Raw genomic sequence first — 8,187 nt, 5'->3', positions numbered from 1 at the left:
ATCTTTTTTTAAAAAAAATCAAAGGTCTGTATTTTCTTTGGGTTAATCTGATATGGGGACACTTGGCCTTTTTAAGATTCTCAGATGGCAGGAGCAGAATGTGTATTTGAGACTTCTCCCTTTTCTTCTTGCTGCATCCTATGAAAATGTATGTTTTCTCTATTGTTTTTTGCCTGCTGACGTCCATGGCCCAGTAAAAAGGAGTGTGTGGGGAATTCAAACACTAAAATAACTCTTGAGATTATAACTGATGGATTTTACTGCAGTGAATGAAAAGTATTGATCCATTTGATCATTTTAGCTTTTGAGGTGCCTGGCTACAATAAAAGTAAAAATGATGACATATTAAAACAAAATAAAATGGGTGTACATATGAGTGTGGGTGTGAATAATATTTAAGTAAAACAAACCAAGTGCCTAAAGGTGAGGCTCCATGTCAGCTTGAGGCTCAGGACCCACTTCCCAGTTGGCCCTGGTTGGCAATGACTTCCACAGGCCCCACTTTGCAAACCCTCTTGTTGTGAGGGTCTTTCCTTTAACTATCTTTTTGTTCTGCTGTCCCTATTAAAGCTTTTTGGGCTTAGAAATTCTTTTAAACTCTGGGGCAATGTAACAGGATAGACTATGGGAAGATACAGGATAGCACTGATAGGCGATTAATAGAAAGAAAGGAATAAATGGACTTTTATTAAGTAACTGAGAAAAATACTTGTAAACAGGTACACTTTTACAAAGTTTCTTGATCTTATCAATACTTGTGTTCTCTGCACTACAAATATTCCTAGCCCTGTCTCCCTGACAGTGTGAGGTATGCCCAGGTTTGGATTCTGAGCAACCCTTATACCAATCCTTCCAGCTGTACTTCCCAAATCCCTCTCCTCCAGTTCCCTCTTCTTGCTGGAATATAACCCCAGAAGAGATGCCCTCCTTTGACTAGCAGTTCATCTCCAATCATCACACCTCTCTGAAAAGGTATTACCTGGGGACGTGATAGTTGATCAGATCCTACCCAGCACTGGAGTGAGCCAAAATCAAAAATAGGTGGGTCGGGTTTCTCGCTTTTCCCCATTTAATTAGGTTCAGTAGTGAAGCCATTAGTGGACAGCTAGGACCACAGAATGGAGCAGAGTTTAATACAGCAGAGGAGCTGTGCACAGAAAAAGAATATTATCTTAAATAGCTTCAATGAGCACGTCAGAGAAACAGTAGGTTATTGATCTTATACACTCAGCACTCCCAAGCATAAAGAATTACATACTTAGACAGAGTAGGTTCAAAGTAAAGTAAAAAGAGTCTTACTGACTTTATTCTTTGGTCTGGTTACATTCATCTTCAGTGGTAAAATGAGGTTCCTTGTTTCTTCTGTTCTTTACCTATACTTGGTGATCTCTTAGCCCTATAGCTGCCAAGAGCTGCATGTAGAAAGGGGAATTCCAGGCCCACCACATGGCACCCAGAGATATGGAGCAGCACTCAGCCATGTGCTTAGCTCCTGGTGGAGAAGGAGGAAGAGAGAGAGAGAGGAAGTGGGAGTGGCAACAAACAGCTTCCTCAATAGCATGGAGAATTGCATCCTAAAGCAGCCATCCATATGCTAATGAGGCATGCTGGATTTGCCAGGACTTCCAACAAGTAGGCTGCCAGGGAGGAAAATATCTAACATCACTCAAACAGGGATTTTGAAATGAGGCTAGAGGCATAGGTTGAAAAATCCAGCAGGATGGTGTCTGCCCACTCAGTGTAACTTGACTTTTTTGCTACTGTACTTGATTGGCCAGGGCTGGGCAATGGTGCCTAAACTGAATAGCCACTTGGCACCTTTCAACTCTTCAGATTCTGAGATCAATAAATCAAGCCTGTGTTCCTTTGCTCCTGTGCTCCTTTCTCCTTCCCAGCAGAGGCTAATCAACCAAAGTAGACTAGGTTAGCCCCACTCATCCTGGCAGTATCATTTTCCATGCAGGCAAATTCAATTGGTTACATTTCTTGGGAATAGATGCATGATCTCCTGCTCACAGATCTAGAAGTAGCTAAGATAAACTTGGATAACCCACCTAATCTCCTCTCATAACCATAAGAAGGTGGGGTTCTTTGAGAGATTCTTCAAAGATGTAGGGAGCCCTGGAGATGACCTTGGAGAAGGCATTCAGAAGACTTTAGGAGAAAAACAGATGCAGAAGAAGCATGTGTTAAGCGGAGGGGTGGGTGGGAAAGTATTAGAAAAAAAAACTCAGATTGGCTCCTCCTTGACTCGTAGGGATATAAGAGGGAAGAAAGGGAAAACACAGGCAGATTTGCAAGATTTTGTTACTATAGCCCAGTGTTTCTCAACCTTAGCAACTTGAAGATGTGTGGACCAACTCCTAGAATTCCCCAGCCAGCTAATAGACTCTATTAGACAATAGAGTCTAATTCTAGTTTTCCTGTAGAGTCAGTTTCCTCATCTGGTCTATCTCACAGGACTAAAAATAACCATATCTCTCCCCCATCTCATTACACTATGTAGTTAAGTAGAATCAGCAATACAAACTACTCTGTTTTGATCTGGCCTGTATATATCCTCTGGATCAATTGTTCTGCTACATAGTAACAGCTTCTTTCAGCAAGAGGCATTTGATAAATGGCACAGCTCTTTTAGACCTGCCCTTTTACCAACACAAGGAAAGTGCTTCATCTATGCCAATGTGTATCTAGACTGCATTCACTGCTAAGCTGCCAAGACTATTAGTTTGGCACCACCAGAGCTAGATTTTGTTGTTGTGTTGTTGTTGTGTTATGTCAGGGCAGCCACGCTTCAAATAAAACACAGACTCACTTAGAGGGTCTAAGGATTTCTGGCTTTATTGAAACGGAATGCATGCAGAGCGAAAGACGGGAATCCTTATGGGGTGACAGGTTGCCCTGTTTATACTTTGTTGGCGGATGTTGTGCTTCTCCACCCTCAAGCCAGGACCAGATGGGTGCTTGAGGCTGTGATGGGTTAGTTGATGGGTGATTGCGCCGATCTTCTTTGTCTCTCTGCCTTGGTCCGGACCAGATGTGTCCCCTGGGGAAATGGGAAGATGTTTCCTCGATCTTTCGTTAGGTGTTAAATTCTGTCTGATGGGCGCTCCTTTTGTGTGGGATGTGTGAATGTATCCCTGGGGGAATGGTGCGTTGGTTTTCCTGTCTCTCGATGGGTGTCTGAGGTGCTTACCTATTGTATAGTGGATTTCCTTCTAAACGTGGGTGCTTAGTGGATGCCCGGGTGATTTAGGGATTATAGTTATCCTTTCCTTTTACCTAATGTGCATGTTCCCCGTTGTGATGCCCATAGGCCTTGCAACGGGGGACATGACATTTTATAGTGTTTATTTCATTATGGCAAGATATTGATCTGGGAAAATTTATATTAACCTGTCTATATTTGTGAAGATCCATAAGTCTGACATTTGCAATAAATGGAAGAAAAGTACTTTATAAACAACAAGGTGAACAGTTATGTTAAAATATAAAGGCAATAAGCAGTATAATAGCAATTAAAGAAATACTGCAAAAATAAATGTACCAGTTTTATAGAACAAATTTACTCTGTTAAAAGGATCTTATTTTATTTGTATTATTATTCTCATTTTAGATGAAACTTTGTAACCTCTTTAAAAAGGAAAAGAATATGGAGATGTTGACAGTCAACTATGCCACTTAGGAAGAATGGATATCACCAAACATAAGAGATTAGGATTTTACATTTTCAGGATTTCCCAATATGTGATTTTTATACTTTTTGGCTTCAAATAAAGTGAAAAAAAAAAGAGTATTGTGAGTAACAGTGGTTTCATTCTGATGCCTTGTTAGAATGGATATTTTTATTGCAGCAGTAATATCTTCCTCATCCCACTTATAAATTCAATATTTGTAATATATTACAATTTATGAGGATCCTATGACATTGTAGCAAAGTTTCTTCTGTATGTAATATCAATGAGCCCTGTTTGCTGGCATGATGGATATTAGACATATTTTCTTGAATTAGCTCTATTTATTACACAAGAGAAGAATAGAGCATTACTTGAATAGACTGCACTTGCTTGTCTCCAGATTTATAAACTTTTCTTAAGTTTTACAATAGCTGATTACTTTTTTTTTTAATCTGTTCAATCGTGTCCAATTCTTGGAGATTTCCTGGACAGGTCCTTTCAGTTTTCTTGGCGAAGTTTTTCAGAAGTGACTTGCCATTGCCTGCTTCCTAGGGTTGGGAGAGAGGGACTAGACCAAGGTCACCCAGCTGGCTTTGTGCCTATGGTGGGACTAGAACTCATAGTCTCCCAGTTTCTAGCCTGGTGCCTTAACCACTAGACCAAACTGGTTCTCATAGCTGATTACTATACAGTGTTAAATATGCCTGGGAAGCTTGTCAGGCAATGCAATTCATATCCAATTATGGCTACTATGTGCCTCTCCCTTAGATACTGGATGTCTGGCAATCAGAGAGAGAGAGCTTTTTGGTGATGCCACCTCACCTTTGGTACACCTCCCTGGGAGGCTTGCCTGGTCCCTCCTTTGCTATCCTTTGGCCAAAGACTTTTATCAGGCTAATTGTTGAACTCCTTTAATACTGCTGAAATTATTGATGTGTATTTTTATTAGATGTGCAATCTATTTCAGTCTTATTTTTTAATCCTTTGCAAACTAAGTTGGATAGTGCCAATGGGATGTTGAAAGTTGAGGTAAAAAAATCCTCATAAAAACATGCTGTTGCTGTCAGTACTGGATTTAGGCATAAAGCAAGCAAATCACCACATAGGGCCTCATGTTTTGAGCAGTCTCTAAGCATAAAAGAGATAATTAAGAAGACCTCTTTCTCTTAAATAATCTTTCATATAAACTCCACTATCAACATCCTGAAACTTGAGCTCTCAGTTGTAATCTAAAATCAATCCTTAAGTTTCCTTATATTACCCTGGCTACTGGGTTGCTACCATGCTGGCTTGACCCTAATAATATGTTCAGTCTCCATTCTTCCCCACAACATCTACAATATAACAAACTTGAATATTCCCCCAACAATGTATAGTTTCAACCAAGACTATTTTCAGCTGTAACCTCAAGCTATTGACTATATCTCAACTGTGTATGAACCCAAAAGTGGTCAAATCATCTGAGGATGGAATAAGCTGCCAGAAAAACTGCCTCTGCATATCATTAGAAAATAATAAACTTTGTAGCTCATCACTGGATGAAGTCATTAGGGATTATGCTCCCTTAAAATCATGATGTTACAAATCTGTTATGTGCTGATAAAATGCAGTGAACTAAGGTTATATTTTGTAGCTGAAGAAGAATGAGATGGCACAACAGAAAGCCAGCCAATTTTTTCTCAAAGTTACTTGACAGATATTATTCATCCATCGAAATGACCTGTGCCAATCTGCCAGTCATTCAGTGATCTGTCCTCCTCTAGATCAGTGTTTCTCAAACTTGGCAACTTTAAGATGTCTGGACTTCAACTCCCAGAATTCCCCAGCCAGACATCTTAAAGATGCTAAAGTTGAGAAACACTTCTCTAGGCAACCCCATATACTTTGTTTTAGATTTTTTAAAATCCCGCCTTTATTATTTTTATAAATAACCCAAGGTGGGGAACATACCTAATATTCCTTCCTCCTCCTATTTTCTGCACAACAACAACCCTGTGAGGTGAGTTGGGCTGATGAATGCAGTTCCTGAAAACAACAAATAATGATATTAGTAAAAGGCTACTGAGATGGGGAGAAACTAATTTTCAGGACACATTAGGCAAATTTAGGCAGTTCCTTTCTCAAAGAAAATTTGGGAGTTGGATACTATGTGATTATCAGCTTTATTACTGAGCTAAAGTTCTCAGAATTCTTTGGGGGAAGCAATAACAATTAAATATGTATAATACCAATGGTATTGGTATTTGATGCTGATGCTAGGGAGAGTGGAGGGCAAAAGGAAGAGGGGCCGACCACGGGCAAGGTGGACGGATGATATTCTAGAGGTGACGGACCCATCCCTGGGGGAGTTGACGACCGACAGGAAGTTCTGGCGTGGGCTGGTCCATGAAGTCACGAAGAGTCGGAAGCGACTAAACGAATAAACAACAACAATACCAATGGAAACATGTAGTGTATAGGAAAAGACATTTCAGATCTAAGCTTCAATATCTAGGGTGGTAAAATAGGGATGATACCAAGACTTTTCTTTACAGTCTTTGAAGACCAAAAAGTAATGCCCATAAACAATTCACTCATCCCTTTGGACACTTTCAGATACAAACCACCCTTAAGTTTGGGATGCAAAAAGTGCAGGAAGATATCATGTTTTCTGAAAGTTTTCTCTCTTTTCCAGGGGAGGTTTTGCAAACAGAGGTGGGACAGTAATCTATCAGGGATGGTGTAGTGAATCCTGCAGTGTACAGGGGGTTGGACTTGATGACCTCACAGGTGCCTTCCAACTCTATGATTCTATGATTCTTGAATCCATGGACTAATTCTGATTCACTTTTTGCACTGGAATGCAATAAAACATATTTCTGAAGGCTTCTTTTACTATAAAGCTAAAGGATGTTTCTCCTCTGTTCTAACATCTGCAGGAGCTTTCTCCAATATAGATCTGTCTAGATGACTCAACTACAACTCCCATAATCCACAGAGAAAATAATCACATTTGCTGTGGGTGATATTTGGCATGGGCCAAGTTGAGAAAGGTTTATATAGATACCAGAAACAAAGTTTTGTTTTCTCATCTGACCAGAAATGTATTAGATCGACTTTTTGGGTTTGGTTTTAGAGGTTGCTGACACTGTTTAATGCAGGGGTGGGAAGACATGGCCCTATCTTAGTCTTATTTTAAAAGCATTCTGCAGATAATTGCTTCAGACTTGTGCCAAAAGTAATTTGTCTGAACTTGCTGTGGGGAACAAGGAGGGAGAGAGATAGAAGTCTCTTTCTCACATACATTTTACTAAATTGAAAATGGGGGCATCCCTTAGGTCTGCCTCACAAGGCTGTGGACTTGAGGAGAACTTGAGAAACTGAGTGAATGAATTAGCTAACTAACTGTCAGCTCAGCTCCTGCTCCAGAATGCATGCTGCAACAGTTTTGCTAGGCAGCATTTCCCTTGCAATTGCAGTGTTTTCCTTGTTCCCAAAGCCAAAGCTATGTAGCATTTTGTCACCATCCTCCCCCTACCATTCCTTCTGTGCATCCAGAGCAGTGTTTTTGAACCTCAGCAAATTTAAGCTGTGGGGACTTCAACTCCCAGAATTCCCCAGCCAGCTAAGTCCCAGAGAACACCAGTGAGGAAACTTGTGCAATGGTTTAAAACTGCTACAGAGGATGGATTGACCAAAGCTGGTGGCTGTTGTCAAAAAAGGAAGGAAGAAGGGAATGTCAGGAAGAGAAATAATGGCTGGCCTCGCTTATTGCTTGCTCAAGCCCAGCTACCACTGATATGGAACGTTCTGCCCCCAGAGGTAAGGCCTTCCAGAAGAACTTGAAAACCTGGTTCTGCCTCCTTGCTTGGGGTGGGAGAGGTAATAGCTCATCTTGGGGGTGGCTAGTACCATAGATCTTTCCCACCAAATAAGAACGTTGGCCCTTGGGTTTGGTATTTATCTTATTCTTATTTATTGGCTTATTTATTGTGATTTATATTTTATGATTTTAATTCTGGTTTTATTGTAAACCGCCTCTTCTTGGGGGAGATGGGCTGTAATAGAAGTTTGAAAAATAAATAAATAAATAAGCAAGCAGGTGACTTTCAAGGAAATGCAGTTATCAGCCATGGAAAGTGGCCCGCCTGTGCTGCAGTGCTTTGTTGCAGTGGGAACAAAGGGCTGTTGAAAAATGAGGATGTTATTAACTGGGATGCCTATCTGGAAAAATGAGTTGGTGTTAAAAGAAATGACACAAAGCAACGGTTAGATGAGTGTAGTATTAGGGCTTAGGTTTAACTGAAGATCTTGCTGGGTGCTCTTGTACCCACTTCAGATTCAAAGTCCCTGTGATCGGAATTTTACTCCTTTCCTTATGAATTTATTTTTGTTGATTTCCTTTTTCCTTGTACTCTCTAGCTAACCCCCCTGCGCACCTTTAAATCTGTTCTGGCACTGAAAGGTTGAGGGACTTCTAGGAAAGTATGGGAAGTGGTACTCATCATAGTGGAAGGAAATGGGAATCAGA

Source organism: Candoia aspera, chromosome 1 (genome assembly GCF_035149785.1).
Source record: "Candoia aspera isolate rCanAsp1 chromosome 1, rCanAsp1.hap2, whole genome shotgun sequence".
Taxonomy (NCBI): Eukaryota; Metazoa; Chordata; class Lepidosauria; order Squamata; family Boidae; genus Candoia; species Candoia aspera.
The sequence above is the reverse complement of the archived record's forward strand: the minus strand, read 5'-3'. Positions refer to the sequence as shown.